General features: G+C 39.2%; 1 long non-coding RNA gene across 2 annotated transcripts in view; it reads left to right on the top strand.

The window, feature by feature from the left end:
- The window catches only part of LOC147575559 (uncharacterized), a 265,631-nt gene that overhangs the window by 32,681 nt on the left and 215,514 nt on the right, over window positions 1–17,436 (top strand). The window contains exon 2 of one of the 2 annotated variants that reach the window (XR_015242510.1): window positions 16,545–16,761. This is a non-coding gene — a long non-coding RNA (uncharacterized LOC147575559). Of the gene's footprint in view, window positions 1–16,544; window positions 16,762–16,997; window positions 17,063–17,436 lie in introns of those variants that run through there. The other variant, XR_015242511.1, reaches the window with a different exon arrangement.

Raw genomic sequence — 17,436 nt, 5'->3', positions numbered from 1 at the left:
GTCTATTAAATGATACATGTCCAAAAACCAAACAAACAAAGCCTCTGGAAGCCTCCAAAGTTTATTTGTAGTGTTCCAGGTAATCTGACATTTGACCATTCCAATTACTAAATGACCCCATTGGAATGCGGACAAAACAAAGGTGTTCAGTCTGGTGAGGGCTGGAGTTCAGAATGTGAGAGGGGACTGGGAAACTGAACTCAGAGACAAGGACACTCTGCTTTCGTGTCCCATCCCCTCCCTGAGAAGATCACTTGATCCTCACACTATTCCCTCAGCTCTTTAGAACTCCATCTACCACTTTATCCGCTCCTCTCATCCAGCCTCTACCTCTTCTTTCCAACTCCAGAGGACCAGCTGTTTTGAAATTCAAGGCTAATCCTCCACATAATGTATATCTCATCCTTCCTTGTCTCCTCCAGGTCCTTATGGCAACTCTTTACCTTCCCTGTCTCTTGGCTCATTCCCCTCAGCTGTTTATGCCTCTCTGTTCAGTACAAAAATTCAACCAATTTTTTCCCAACTCCACGCAGTGATCTAGTTGCTACCGTCTCTCTCCTTGGCTCTTCACAATCAAGTTACTTGAAAGCATAATCTATACTCAACATTTCAGTTGCTCACCTATCAGCCACTCCTTCTAACCTGGCTTCTATGGCTCCCACTCCGTCGAAAGTGCTCTTGACAAGGTTATAGATGATCTCAAAACGCTAAGTCCAATAGGTAGTTTTCTGTCATTACGTTACTAGAGCTCTCAGCCTCATCGAGTGGGGTCGAATCTCTTTTCCTCAAATACTTGATTTCTAGATTTCCCTTGATCTCTCTCTGTCTCCTCCTGATTCTGTGTCATTTGACATTTTTCTTCCATCTCTGCCTTAAATATGGTTGTTACCTGGGTCTGTATCCTTCACACTCTCTCTTCTTATTCTCCGGGAAATCTTTCCACCCTCACAGCTTTATCTCCTGCCTTGTCTTTCAAATTTGTTTCTCTGTTTGCCTTAGGCAATGATGATAACTCCAGGACTTAGTCTTTCCATTTGAGCATCCCATGGACCTCTCCATCTCAACATGCACAAATTCAGGCTTATCGCCACTAAGCCTCATTAGCCTCCTATTTCTTTCCATCTCCTAAACAAACAAGATATATTTTCTTACCTCTAGCATTTGCACATGCTACTCCATCCTTTAAGGAATATTTCCCTAGCCCATTTTACTTAGCACTTTTTGTCATTAAGATCTCACCTAAATGCTATTTCTTTTAGAAACCTTTTACCAAATCCCAAGTTTCTGCTAGAACTTCCTACTACATACTTCTTTTGACCCTTTTTACTTGTCTGTAATCCCCCTAGACTGAGTTCCTTGAGGCTTAGGACTATGCCTTGTTTATTATTGTATTGACAGAGGCTGGGACATAGTATTATATATAGTACTAGATATATATCTTGAATGACTGAATGGACCTAGAGTCCTGTGAATTATCCTACACCGTTTCTTTATTCCACAGTGCACTAAGTTCTAGAATTCAACTTCCTGGATTACTGTCAAATCCGTTTCTTTGACTTTTTCCCCTAACATGCTTTCTTCTCTAGTTATTGCAATGGTCTTCTTGTTCGTCTTGCTGGCTGTAGGCATATTCCTCTCAAAATTCATCCCATATCTTGGCGCCAGAATTATCTTTCTAAAATATAAATCTGACCATGCCACTTACCTACTCTAAATATTTCCATGGCTCCCCACCTACCATGTTTGTCAAACTACAAAACACAATATACGGGGAAATTCGTGCTTTGTTCCTTGCCATATTTCCACACCCTTCACTTACCTCCCGTACACTCACAGTACACATAAGTCTTGCCAAACTTGGCATTGTTCCCTGAATGAGATGTCATATTTACCACCACCCCTGCCCCCGTGTCTTAGTATGAGCTCTTCCTTCTGCTTAGATACCCAGTTCAAAAGTTAACTTTCAAAATTTTTCTCAGGTTTCACTCCCTCAGGCAGAAGTCTCTTGACTCCTTTAGACCAGGTAAGGTGCCCCTCGTCTGTGTTTTCATACAAGCTTCTGCATAATTCTTTATTTTAATGTGGGATAGAAACCCCAAAGGGTCCTTGGATACTGACATATATGTACTTTTGAAGGCTGAAAGTCCTGATGTTACCCTATAGCAATTTTATCTTTCCAACTAAATTCATTTCCTTTGAGATTTTTATGATTTGTAAGGTTTAATGATAAAATCTTCTCACATTTTTCAAGGCTGCTTTCCATTACTACAGACTGAATGCTTTCACTCTGCTGAATGTTAAATATCAAAACAGAAGAAAGACCTACTAGTACTTCTCCCTGGAGCATGGCTCTGCGTTTCCTTTGTAAATGTACTCATTCCTCATCACTGTACTCTTATGGGCAATTTTCTTTCCTTATACGTTCTCCTGGGATTGCATTCTGTACCTGCCTGGGAAAGAGAACACTGGCACATGGCAGTGTTTGAGAGCTGGCTGGAAAAATAAAAGAGATACTTCACTGAGCAGTTATGCCGGTAAGCTCCTTCAATCATGTGTTGGGACTCTGATCTGATATGCTTCTTTTCAATGCAAAAAAAGAGAGCTACACAGTGGACCTCACTTCACTCCATTCATTTATAGTTCCCAAATAATGATGGCATTACTAGTTGCTGAGGATACAAAAACAAATAAGGCAGAGCTCTTTTCCCTAGAGGACTTACAGTTTAGTAAGCAGAATAGATACATTTAAAAAAATGCATGCATAAAGGTCAGTGATAGACAAAAATATTCCCCAAAGGCAAGCTGGTCAATTTTAAGCAGTGGAGAGAATAAGGAATGCAAGATGATAGCTTTGATTTCATCCATATAGGGTTTGAAGTGCTTATGTGACATTCAGATGGAGCTGGTCCACAGGCAGGTGGCATTACAGTCCTGGCACTCAGGAGATGATCTTATCCTGATAACATAGATTTGGGATTCCCCAGGGGAAAGAAGATATTTGAAGCTGTACAAAACCTGATAGATTAATGGCAACAATATTTAAGGGAGGGATATTAATGGGGGGGGGGGGAATAGTGATCTCAGAGAGAGCTTGAGATGGGGAAGAGATTTCAGAAGCCAAAGAAGGTTATTCATGAAGAAAAGAGTGGTCACCAATCAGGTGCCACCAAGAGGTCAATGACAAAGCATCAAGAAGAGTCTATCGGTTTTAGCCATGATGATCAGTGTCTGAACAGATAGGGCAGAATGTGGGACCAGACAACAGTCTGGGAACTGATGCAAGTTAAGGCAGTTTAGATGGTGAATACAGAATATTTGTCAAGAATCGTGGCTATGAATGGAAGGAAAGCAACAAGAGAGAAGCTGGGAGAAGCGTGGTCAGAAAATACCCCATTATATTCAACAGTTTTCAAAGACATGAGAATATACCAGTGCTGAGGAGGCTTCACTGGAGTGGAAGAGATTGAAGATACATGAGAGAGGGAAGAGCTGATAACAGAGCAAGGTCCCAGAGGAACAGGAAAAGAGGCTATCATGCTCCCCATTTCACACTTGGGGTTGGGCAAGGGAGCAATTCATCACAGATGCCTTTATGAAATCTGCCCAGCCCTTTCAGTTGTATCTTGTACAGAGACCTCCGCAAATGTGATGAAGTTACTTTTTACTTCACGTTAGCAAATAAGAAAAATGTTCCCCTGAGTGCCACACAAGTAGTTCCAAATATTCATTTCTTTAACTAGAACAAATCTCTTTGGTTCTCTCTGGTACTGCCAAGATCACTTAACTGCTGCACTGAGAATGTTCGACCTCCCTCACTTCACTGATCATCCAAAATGAGCTTCCTCTGCATCCCGAGCACAGCCCAGACTCGCTTCACAGTTCCTAAATCAGACCGAAAATCGGGTCACCACTGTAGTCTTTATTAAGTGCTGAGACCTCTCTGATCTTTTTCTCTTACCAATAGTCCATAATTCATTCCTAAAAAAATGCCCTGTGAATTCTGATGATCATAAATAATTTTGTTCTCTCCGTATTTAAAATACAATCCATAATTGTTTGACCAGCTGGCCATCACCAGTGCACCGTACTTAATCAAGGGCTGATTTGATTTGCACAAGTATTTGATATCTCTAGATTGTGGTAAATACATGCCTTCTACATTGGGCAGCATGTCGTATTCTTACGGATCGATAATATGCACAGTGAAGATTATATTATTGTGCCCACCGGAGGGTGAACAGTTTAAGTTCAAGGCAATTGGAGGGTTTTGTGACATAGGAGTGCAGTGTTTGGGACAATAAGGGCTTTGGCTTCTATTGTTTTCTGAGCTGGAATACTGCTGCTTTGGCTTTAAGTCTGGAAATACCTCTGTCTGGGACTCTCTCTTTGAAACCTCCAGTGTGGGTGAGGTGTTCCTCCTCTGAACTCACATCTTATCTGCACACACACACAACCGCAGTGAAATTGTTGCACTGTTTTGTCTATACCACCCAACTAGACTGTCTCGTTAACTCTTACAGCACCTGGTCGTAGTGCACTCGCTGGTTTCTAGCAGCCATTTAATAAAATGTATTGAATAGTTGAATGAATGAATGTGTCCAAGTCTTGTTATTTTGATTTGGAAAGTTACAAAAATAACCTGCCTAATATGGTGAGGGGCTAACTCCCCACTATGCTGTGTTTTCTGCTACTTGAAAGTCGTGATTCTCTCAGCAGTTTGGAGCAGAAGCCTTCCTATAATTTTGTGTCCTCAGAAAATCCCATATTCTCGGAACACCTAAAGAGATAGTTCCTCGCTCTCAATTTAGTGGGTAATTTTCTCATCCTTCAAATTTTCATAGCCTTTCTGCCCTATTTTTTTCTGCCTGGCATTTCCCAGAATCTGAGACATAATAGTGCTATTTTAAAAAATCATCCCATTTCCTTACTGGTTTGTAATTTACTCGAAGAAAGGGATTGCACTTATTTTATAACCTCCAACAGTGCTTTACACTGCGCTTTGCTTTAGGTAGTGACTAATAAATACTGGTCATGTTGAACTTCATCAGCAACTGCCACTTAAGTGGGGCAGCAAAATGCTAATGGACTTTAATGCAGTGGTGGTAGCTTATGGCGTGGAAGGGGAGCCAGCGCATGGTGCTGATCACTGTGGGCCGATGCATCCTCGAAACAGTGTGCTCCTTGGACTGGGACAGCCAAGTGCTGTGGCCTGGGCCTCCTGCTTGGCAAAGGCTGGTAATGACTGAGCTGATGCATATCCCAACTGGCAGCCAGTTATTTACTAAGCACATCAACATGGTAGTGAGAGAAACTCAACCAAATGGGAAGGACCTACAGAGAGAATCAGGTGCTTTCTAAGTTAACACTTCTTGGAGGAAAGTAAATTCCCATACTCCTTAAATAATAGAATTGCATTCCCAGTTGAGATTTTTCAGGGTTGAGTAAATAAGTGAGAAACTTACAGGTTTTTTAATGACAAAACATTCCCATTATAGCCAAATAGATAATCTTACCTGAACATGTAAGATTAAATAGTCAAATATCTATGTAAGGGATGGGAGAAAGTAGATTCAAAGTCAATGCTAGATATTGCCTTTGTCACATGATGTACCTTAGTGTATTTAAAGTCTGTAAGAGTGCATTTCACAGCAACAATTGGATTTCAGCAATTCTTAAAAGAGAGCTTAAAAATGCATTGCCTTTTCATTTGCTAAAAAAAAATCAGTTATCCTATAAAATTGTTCAATATCTGTAGGATTTATGAACAGAAAAAAAAACCTTTCTAGTTATAAAAGGACTAAGGTTACAAAAATAAACATGATAGCCAGCTCATCATTTATCACACTTAACAAATTACGGTGATTTAGAGAACTATGGGTTAGAAAATGTGTTCTGCTGAACACTAATTTTTGGAAAACTGAAATTATTTAGGAGATAGAAGTGTTTGTATCTCAAGTTCTGATTATAAAAACAATCATATTAAGGAAGGATGGCTTTATTAGACTTTGAGACTATGTTCAAGATACAAAAGTACTATTAAGAGGGAAATATTACAACCAAACTCAGTTTAATGATTTCTATTGTAACTACAGAAATCACAAATCTATGATCGCTGAGGTAACTGTAGATAATCTGGTTAAAGATTCTTATGCATAAGAATAAGTAGTTAGTTTGAAAGTATCGCCCTCAGATTATTTATTCATTACACAGGAACACACCTTTACAGTAGAGAAATCTGGTAGACACCACACTAAGTGATAAAACCTAACATTACCAATAATGGACAAATGGATACACATTATCTTAACAAGACTAGTTAACCTAATTCTAGTCATCAGGAAACAATAAAGCAAATCCAAATTGAAGAACATTCTTTAAAACACTCTTCAAAGATGTCAGGCTTGTGAAAGACAAGAAAAAAAAATTACAGAGCTATTGTAGATTGAAGGAGAACAAAGAGATGTGATAACTAGTTGCAATATTTGATCTTTGACTGGATCCTGGGTACAAAACCCCAGAAAGCTATAAGGAACATTATAGGGACAGCAGCAGAAATAGGACCATGGATTGTATATCTGATAATCTATGTGTATCAATGTTAAATATCCCAGGTGTGACAAATTATGTTTATAAGGGAAATGTCTTTGTTTTAAGGTGATACGAGCTGAAATATTTGAAGTGTCATTATGACTGTAACTCTCAAAGTGATGGTTAAGAGAATAGAAAGAATTAGCAAAGTGTTAACAATTAGCGAATCTAATCTAAAATATATTCTTCAGGGGCACCTGAGTGACTCAGTCAGTTAAGCGTCTGACTGGCTCAGGTCATGATCTCATGAGGTCTCATGAATTCAAGCCCCACACTGAGCTGCTGTCAGCACAGAACCTCCCTCAGATCCTCTGTCCCCCTCTCTCCCTGTTCCTCTCCTGCTTATGTGCACGTGTGTGCCTGCTCTTTCCCTCAAAAATAAATAAAAACATTTCAAAAATAAAAAATGTACCTTATGTGGGCATTCTTTGTACTATATATTTTTTGACTTTCTATAGACTTGGCATTTTAAGTTAGAAGAAAAAGACTTAGTGGTAGTTGAACTTAAGTTTGAATAAAAATTGCTGGTGTGTAGGTTGGGGGTGGCGCCTGGGTGGCTCACGTCCGGCTTCGACTCAGGTCATGATCTCATGGTTCATGAGTTTGAGCCCCAGCTCAGAGCCTGGGCCTTAGATTCTGTCTCCCTCTCTCTCTACCCTTCCCGCACTCATTCTCTGTCTCTCAAAAATAACCATTAAAAATTTATTTTTAATTGCCAGGGATATTTATATTTATGAAAAGTGTAAATTCCCAAGGGGCCGCCTGGGTGGCTCAGTCACTTGAGTGACTCTTCATTTTGGCTCAGATCATGATCCCGGGGTCATGAGACTGAGCCCTGTGTCAGGCTCTGTGCTGAGCATGGAGCCTGCTTAAGATTCTCTCTTTCTCTCCTTTTGCCCCTCCTGTTCTCAGTCTCTCTCTCTCTAAAATTAAAAAAAAGTAAATTCCTGAGCTCTACTCTCAGACACTCAGTGGGACTGAAGTGAGGTCCACTTAGACTGGAGCTATATAAGAATACATGGATTAGAAGTTTCAGCTTTCTACAATACTATTTATGAATACATTATTGTTCCCTTGATCTGGTCCCTTATATCCACCCCTTCACTACGCCAACAGCAGAGCCACCAAAGATGGGAAGGTGCATACAAGTTTCTGGGTTTGCTGGTCTGGGATCATCACCTTGCAAATGAATGCAAATCCCACCATCAGTAGGGTGGGGTACTCTCCTGTTTTACATGCAGGCTCTCACCTGCTTGGGGCCCTCCTCATCATCAGTAACAGTCTTGACTCTGACCTTTTTGGGAGCGTAGTAGAGAAAGCTCAAATGCCAGTACGCTGCCATGCAAGTGTCCTTTCAATTAGGCCAAATGTGTGTGTTTTGGGTTTTATTAAGCTGTATACATTTTTATTTTACTATTTTTTTTTAAATTTTTTTTTCCAACGTTTTTATTTATTTTTGGGACAGAGAGAGACAGAGCATGAATGGGGGAGGGGCAGAGAGAGAGGGAGACACAGAATCGGAAACAGGCTCCAGGCTCGGAGCCATCAGCCCAGAGCCTGACGCGGGCTCGAACTCCCGGACCGCGAGATCGTGACCTGGCTGAAGTCGGACGCTTAACCGACTGCGCCACCCAGGCGCCCCAAGCTGTATACATTTTTAAAATGAAGGTATCATTCATACGACATACAGTACATTTATCAAGTATACAATTTTAAAATGATTTTTCTCCCATTTGCCAAGTTGTGCAAGCATCGTCACTATCTAATTCTGGAACATCTTCATCACCCCAAAAAGAAACTACCTATTAGTAGTCAGATCCCATTCCCCACTCCCTCCAGCTCCTACTTTTTCTGTCTTGGTGGATTTGCTCATTCTGGATGTCAGATAGAATCATACAACGTGTGGCCTTTTGTGTCTAGCTTCTTTCACATAGCATAATGTTTTCAAAGTTCATCTGTGGTGTAGCAAGTGTCAGTACTTTATTTCTTATAGTAAAATAATATTTCATTGTATAAATACATCACATTTTATTTATCCATTAATTGCTTGATGTATACTTGGTTTCCCCCCATTTTATGGCTATTCTAAGTAATGCTACTATGACTACTAGTGTAAAAATTTGTGTGTGGACATATGTTTTCCTTCCTCTTGGGTATAGTTTACCCGGAAGGGGAATTGCTGGATCATATGGTAACAACTCCATGTTTAACCTTTTGAGAAACTGGCAAACTATTTTCCAAAGTGGCTGCACCATGTTAAATTCCTACAAGTTTACACGAAATTTCCAGTTTCAGCACATTCTTGCCAACACTGCTTATTCTATGTTTGCTTTATTTTGTTTTTATATAACCATGTGAAGCCGTGTCACATCGTGCTTTTGATTTGCATTTTCCTAATTAATGATACTGACCGTCTTTTTATACTCTTATTGGCCATCTGTATATCTTCTTTGGAAAATGCCTATTCAAATCCTTTCCCCGTTTTTTAACTAGGTTGGTTTTTGTCATTATTGAGTTAAAGGAGTTCTCTTTCTCCATCGGACATTAATCTATTTCTCATTTTGTTGCTTGCGCTTCCAGTGTTATATTCAACAGGTTTTATTGCCAAATCCAACATCACGAAGCTATTCCCCTGTGTTTTCTTTTAGCTCTTGTATTATGGCATTGATCCATTTTGAGTTAACTTTTGTAGATAAACCAAGTAAAAGTCCAACCTCATTTTTTTTGCATGTGGATATTCCAGTTTCCCAATGCTATTTGTTTGTTTAAAAGACTGTCTTTTCTCCGTTGAATGGTCTTGGCACTTCTGTCAGATATCATTTGAACAAGTATATGTGTATTCATTTCTGGGATCTCTATTCAGTTCTCTTGGTCTATATGCCTGCCTTTATACCAGTAGCACACTTTATGTGCTTTGCAATAAGTTTTGAAATCAGGGAGTGTGAGTTCTTCAAGGATGTTCCTCTTTTTCAAGATCCTTTTGGCTATTTGTGGTCCCTTGACCACAAATATCATTTTTTTTTAAAGTTTTTATTTAAATTTCAGTTAGTTAACATATGGTGTAATATTAGTTTCAGGTATACAATTTGGTGATTTAACACTTACATACAACACCTGGTGCTCATCGCTACAAGCGTACTTCTTCATCCCCATCACCTATTTCACCCTTCCCCCACTCCCCTCCCCTCTGGTAACCATCAGTTTGTTCTCTATAGTTAAGAGTCTGTTTCCACGTTTTCCTCTCTCTTTTTTTCCCCCTATGATTGTTTGTTTTGTTTCTTAAATTTCACATATGAATGAAATCATATGGTATTTGTCTTTCTCTGACTGCCTTATTTCACTTAACATAATACTCTCTAGTTTCATCCATGGATTTTCCTACTTCTGAAAAAAAAATCACTGGGGTTTTGGTAGGGACTGCATTGAATCTGTAGATTGCTTTAGGTGGTATTGATATCTTAACAGTGTAAGTCTTCCAACCCACAAACACAGGATATCTTTCTATTTGTTTGTGTCTCTAATTTCTTTCAGCAACATTTTATAGTTTTAAGTGTATAAGTCTTTTGCCTCCTTGGTTAAATTTATTCCTAGGAATCTTTTTTTTTTTTTTTTTTTTTAGTTTTATGTATTTTGAGGGGTGGAGGGAGAAGGGCAGAGAGAGCGAGAGAGAGAATCTAAAGCAGACTCTCTGCTGTCAGCATGGAGCTGGACATGGGATGGGGGGGGGGGGATACTTGATCCCACCAACCGTGAGATCATGACCTGAGCTGAATCCAAGAGTCAGACTTTAACTGACTGAGCCACCCAGGCACCCAGGAATCTTTTTGATGTGACTATGGCCTGAATGTTTGTGTTCTCCCAAATTCCGTATGTTGAAACTACTCCCAGTGCAGTGGTATTTGGAGATGGGACCTTTGGGAGGTGATTAGGTCATGAGGGTGGAGCCTCCATGATGAAATCAGTTTCTTCATAAGAAGAAATAAGAGAGAGCTTTCACCCTGTTTCTTGAATATCCACTGTATGGGGACACAGAAAGAAGATAGCCACCTGTGAACCAGGAGGAGAGCTCTCACCAGAACCCAACCATGCCAGCACCCTGATCTCAGAATTCCCAGCCATGAGAAACAAACGTTTGTTGTTTCAGCCACCCAGTCTATGGTGTTTTTGTTATAGCAACCCAAACTAAGAGAGATACCACTCTAAAGAAAATGCTATTGCTTTCTTAATTTCCTTTTGAATTGTTCATTGTTATTGTATAGGAATGTACCGTGTTTTGTGTTTTTAATTTTAATTTTTCCTGCAACTTTGTTGAATTCATTTATGAGTCCTTATAGGTGTGTGTGTGTGTGTGTGTGTGTGTGTGTGTGTGTGTGTGTGTGTGTGTGTAATTTTTAGGATTTTCTTTTTTTTTTTTTTTTTTAATTTTTTTTTTTCAACGTTTTTTATTTATTTTTGGGACAGAGAGAGACAGAGCATGAACGGGGGAGGGGCAGAGAGAGAGGGAGACACAGAATCGGAAACAGGCTCCAGGCTCCAAGCCATCAGCCCAGGGCCTGACGCGGGGCTCGAACTCACGGACCGCGAGATCGTGACCTGGCTGAAGTCGGACGCTTAACCGACTGCGCCACCCAGGCGCCCCTAGGATTTTCTATATATAAGATGATGTCATCTACAAAGAGATGATTTTACTTTCTCTTTCCCAATTTGGATGCCTAAACTTTCACTTTTAAGCCAAAGATTTTTTTTGTAGTAAAAATGGAATGATTGTTCACATATCCATTTGTTTTGAATTTATGCTTAAAGTCTTACACATAATTGTAAAAAGAGAGGTTTTGATATTTCTTGTGTCTTTTCAACAAAAGGACAAATTATAGTAAGTACTCGCCTAGTACCTGATTTGGGCTCATCCACATGACCAGGTCCAAATTCGGGCAATGGCATTTAAAGTAAACTGATTTAACCTCTTTGGCCAGCAGGACTGGGAAAAAGAAAAGAAAATCTTATTTTACTACCTACATTTCTCCGACTCTGGGCTAGATCTATATAATTGATTCTTTCACATTGACTGTTGACAATTTGATCGGTTCTTTGTGTCCAACATAGTGACAGAACCTAAAACAATTTGGCCTACAAATATTGAATTTGGTAGTGTATGAAATGCAACTCACATCAAGCAGCCACATAACAACAACAAAACCATTAGTACGCCGCAGAAGGAAAATGACACAGAGAAAAAGCCATTTGAGTGATAGGGCAAATTCTTCCAGGTCAACTCCATCTGGAAAATCTTCCTCCACCTAAGATCCTGGGTTCCATGAAACTTTCCAGGGCAACGGTAGAAACTTGGTAATGAATTTGCATAGCCAGGTGAATGTTATACAAATGAAAGTTATATCACCTTGGGCTTTAAGCACTTTGTCCTTCCACAATGCCCAAGTTTGGGGAAATAAGAAATAAAACCAAAAATAGAGGCAAGGATAACAAAAACAAGAGAAATAGAGATCCAGGTGTTTAAATTTGTGTGGTCGATACTGAAAAGTTCTGTCCTCTAAGGATCCTTTGGACAGGTGCAGGGAGAGAATCTAAAAGCTGTTATTTTGTTCGACCCCAGAAAGTGACAAAAAACAAGTTTCCTGAGTTAAAAAATATCACAAGCAGTGTTGTGTGTCCATGTTATAACTCATTAGCAGGTAAGGTAGAGTATTTATGATGTTAGAAATTTGGCTTTTTCTACCATAGGAAATAACGGATTATTGCTACTACTACTGACCTGGCAGGATTTAACTAATCAGCATCTGAAAGAAAATAGTTCAGGTTTGAATTTTCCAAGTGCCACTGAAAAGGGGTTTGTTTATCATAGTAATTATGCTATCAGCATACATTTAAAGAAAACTGCTATGGGAAATTTGATGAAAATGGGCTTTGAACTTTCTTTGGACCCCATGATTTAAGCTTCCTTTTAACAAGGAAATCTACAAAAACCTGAAGCTGCAAAGTGGCATTTTTCCACCCATCTAAATTCATGTTGAGTATTAAGCACTGGTAGAGTCTGAAATGAGGAACAAACAGTCACTTAGACAGCACATATTGCGGAAATATCCCATAAAGATGTAAGAGTCTGCATTAATCATCTGAGTGGGACAATGGGTGACCTTTTCTAATAAGAACTGGAGCATCTAAAGTGAACATTAAATTTCACTGCAGTTCTATTTGCTGTCTATCTGTGGCATTCATCACCGCCGGGATGTAAATGTCCTGAGACTGTTGGAATCTGACAATCACACTTCATGGAGAGGGAATGTTTTGAAGAGCACAGAAAGCTTGTTCACCCCCAAATTTTGGCAACCTTAGGGCCATTATGGCTTCGTTTCTCTTTCATTATGAAAGCAGAGCAGCTGTTGAGCGAGCAAGGTTAACAAACCTTGGAAAAACATTAAAGTTAATTTGTTTTTAGGGCTTTCCTAAACCCAGAAGTTGGGAGAAGATTATTTTATATGGACCCATTAGTCTTTCAATAGTCAAATCTGCAGAGCCACTTCTAAGATTTACTCTTTGGGTTTTAAGTAGATATTATCAAGGGTGGGCATCTGTTTAACTGGCATTTGGAGCCACTAGGGGCGGATGGGTTGGCCTAAAAAGTGCTTTGGACTAATGACCTGTTCAGAGACTGGAGACTCATGAAATCTCAGCTCAACTCCTGACATTTAAAAAGCCTTTGAAATTAACTGGTGAGCAGGGTCGATGTTTGTATAGAATCAAAACAACTGTGGAGAAAGGCAAAGTAAGGATAAAAGGTTACTTGGGTGAATTCAAACTTTTAACTTAAAATCAGTAAATGTAAGTCAACCAAATTTGTGCAGGAAGTATGGAAATAAAATGAGAATGGCCTTTGAATCAGTCACATCTACTTCTTGGCTACCCAGAAGCTATGTGGTCTGCCCTGAACCTCAGTTTCTTCATCCTGAGACTGTTACAATGAATGTGACCAGATTTAGTTTGAATATTAAATATAATAGATATAATAAGATTAACTGTAATAAAGTCATAGAGTCTCATATTTTCATGGTTGGTGATCTATGCAAATGATATTGAGGCCTGTACAAATAGTCTGAGGGAGCAAGAATTTTCAAGAAACTCAGAGTTCTTTAGAATAGGTAGAACACTGTTAAGACTGAAGTGATTGATTAAATCTTAAATGGTGACATTTGGGGACTGTGGCAGATGGGCAATAAAGGAGATATTTTTTAGGAGACCTGTCCACTGCTATTCAAAACATCATGGGTGGGATTAAGTATTACAAATATGAATGCTAGTGTAAATGGTCTCTATGTGAATCAATTTTCCTTATTGTGGGCCATAAGCAGTATCATCTGTTTCTAGGTTAGGAATCTAGAAACTCAGTGGCTGATATACTCAGACCAAGGGTGGTTGATATATCAGTCAAAATTGGAGCTGAAGGCCAATTCAGAAGAGAAGGCTGGATCTGAGCCTATGAAAGTTGAGATTTGGAGAGTCAGAATTTTGGGGGCATTCAGGACCAACGGGCTCTATTGAGTGGCTTGCATCAGAAGTCATAAGACCTGTGGGAAACTGGGCGTAGTCTGGAATTATCACCAGCCTATGGTGGGCTGTTTAAAGCTGGTTTACCTCCTTAACCTCCAATCCCTTAATGGCCTCAGATGTTTGCTACAGGCAGAGCAGTTGGATGTTCCTGGACTGTGAGATTTTACTGAGTCCTATCGGGTGACAATGCTCCATCTTGGATAGGGTATGTGGTGGCATCATGTACACAAGGCACTTAGCACAGTGTCGCTTAATATAGATTCAGGGAATCTTATTATTCTCAGCACAAATATAGTTGGAGAGACTTGAGAATTTCCACCAGAGATCTGAGAACTCGTGTGTCTGGGCATCCTGCAAGGTCATGAAGAGCTCAGTGTTGAGTGCTTAGTGCAAGGTGTCCTAAGGAATTTCCCAGGAGAAGGATCTATAATCATGGGAACACAACTGTCATTGAAGAGGGCAAATATACTTTAAAATATTTTGATTTATTTTGGTATTTACATTTGTCAGGCAGCAAGAAATCCTGTCCCCTTCAAGGGTTCCTTCTGGCTGGACTAAGAATCAAACTGACATGAGACAGATTAACAGGAGAAAATCAAATTTAATAGCATATATATGGTGAATCTATGCAGACATGGAAATCCCAAAGACAATCAGGCAAAATGAGGTGCATATGTCATTCTGAACTAATGAAAAGGGGAAAGGGGTTTGGGACTTCACAGGAAAGAAATGTAATTCACAGGCAATAAGAAGAAGAGCAGATGTTTGGTAATTCGATGTTTATCCTACCACACAGATTGGTCACTCAGATAAAATTTATCTCTGCTAATAACCATTATTCTAGGAAAGACCCCCAATTTAGATTCTTCTCTGTAGTTAAGGGAGGGGCAAAAAATTTCTCTTAAGCCTGCAGGGTCTTGATTGCCTTCAGATCAAAATAATCTTCATGCCAAAGTGGTCCATCTTGGGGTTGCCTGCCCTTGGCCCCTAGAGGGAAGGGGAGCAATTACAAGAAGGAGAAGGAGGGGGAGGGAGGAGGAACTAATTTTTGAAATTGGCTACCAATGGGAGAAGAAGAAGAAAACTAATTTTTGAAATTGGACGCCAATGGTAGAGATACTCTCCCTTTCCTAGTTCACAAACTTTGTGTCAGGAATTGCTTTAGTGGCTTTACCTCATTGAATGCTCTCACTTTAAGCTTATGAAGGTGACATTATTATGATCACTTCCATAAAACACAGAGTTTAAATAATTTGTCCAAGGCTTCAGAGCAAAACCGGGACTCAAATCCAGGCACTTCAGCTCCGGAGTCTACATTTTCAATGTCTATGCTGAGCTCCCTTTTGCTTATGTCTTCTTCATTCCCAATGCCACCTAGTTTCCACAGATTAGAATGCTGCCATAATGCTTTGCATCGTCAGCATTCCCAGGAAAATACAAAAACCACCTTTGTTAACCAGAGTGAACATGACTAACATTGACAAATACAATCTGCGCTCAACTTGCCAGAATCAATTTATGTAAATTAGACATTACCACAATGTCTTTAGAAGGAACTCATTCATTAACTTAACAAGTACTCATCGAATGTCCACTACATGGCAGGCATTAAGCTAGATATATAGGGGTGTGCAGTGTGGGAAAGGCCATTTGATAGTCTCATCTGACTCTTTGATGACATCTCAGAAAATACAGCTTCCATCAAAATATTCCAAATTATCACGTTTTAAATTCATCCTAGGCGTAAACTTTAGAGTACCAAATTCCAGGTCTCAGGAGATGGCCTACTTCTGAGAGGAAGCAGCAAAACAAATAAATAAAAATAAAAATATTATATATCGTGTAAAAATACTGCATATTCACTCTTAAAAATTTTTTTAATTTATCAAATTATAGGGGAGGGGTTAAAAATGTTAAATTTATGCCTTTCTGATATTTCTACCTTAGCAATAGCACTTTTGGAAGATTTGGGGGTGGGGCATTTGAAAAGAAAACAGTGATTTGATATAAATCAATCAGCAAACAAGTCTAGAAACATGACAAGAGTTTTGGTCAAAGGTTTTATGCCCCATGCTTTCAATGACCTCTGAAAGCATAGTATCAGACAATTGGTTGGAGAAAGAGTGAAGGTTGCAGCTCTATTATATAGTAATTTCATGTCAAAAAGGAATTAATTGTCTAGTCCCTTTGTGCTCTTGATAGTTGTGGTCAATGAATTGATCTGACACTGAAAATTAATGCCTGCCATATATTTTGTGTGAAATGATGATACTATGCTCACCAAGTTGTCAAGGCAGGCTGTTACCTTCACTGAGAAATCTATCTGAAGATTAGCTTTTACAATAAACTGAAAAGTCTGTCCGTTGTATCAATCAACTATACTTTCTATTCAGCAATGAAGTTCTGCGTACTCAGCCAGAAGATCAAAGTCGTCGTGAGCCCAGGTAAAGCCTAACTGAAGGTTTACATGTGGCACCTGGGGGACAGCCAAAATAGAACAACAGGGGGAATGAATGGACCATGCTATCTCTGCCATCAGTCAAACAGAAGAATCCTTTTAGGAATTTAGGAGGTGCACAATTCAAATTTTGCTCAAGGAACTAACATATGGTAGGTGTACACATTAAAAGTTGAATCTCAGAAGGACTCAAGGTTTTGTTTTGTTTTAATAAGAGGGAGCTTTTCTGCAAAATGTAAAACACCATTCTTGAACAATGTTAGAGATCAATGAGGTAATATATGTAAAATGACATTGATTGTTCCGGGGGGGGGGGGGGAACCCAACAAACTCATCTAAAGGCTAAGTACTCTGTATGTCAATTTTTACCTGATCTTCTTGTTAATGAAGCAGATTAGCGCCATTAAGCAAAGTCGACATTAGACAGCAAGTCCTTTATCTGAGAGATGCAAGGTGAGTTTTGGCTAGAATAGAGAAAGAATCTAAGACTCAATATCATAAAGCAGAAAAGCATTCCATTGAATAGTCTGAAATATATTAACTATCCTTTGTTTTTACTTTATTTTGTTTTTGTTGAAAAAGCACACAGTCAGCTAAAATACACCCTCTTAGATAATGATAAGTATAACTACTATGTAATACACACTTGATAATCAACATCTATATAAAATTCAAATCTTTAAATAGTAAGCTGTGTATTTGCATCTTCTTTAACTCATGTTTACTAAGGACATACTTTATATATACGTGTGTGTACACACACACACACACACACACTCTTGCATAGCATAGTTTAAAAATGTACTTAAAATTTTTTAAAGACTTTG

Source organism: Puma concolor, chromosome D3 (assembly GCF_028749965.1).
Source record: "Puma concolor isolate L17-30 chromosome D3, mPumCon1.1.hap2, whole genome shotgun sequence".
Lineage (NCBI taxonomy): Eukaryota > Metazoa > Chordata > Mammalia > Carnivora > Felidae > Puma > Puma concolor.
This window is presented reverse-complemented; position numbering and strand designations above follow the sequence as displayed.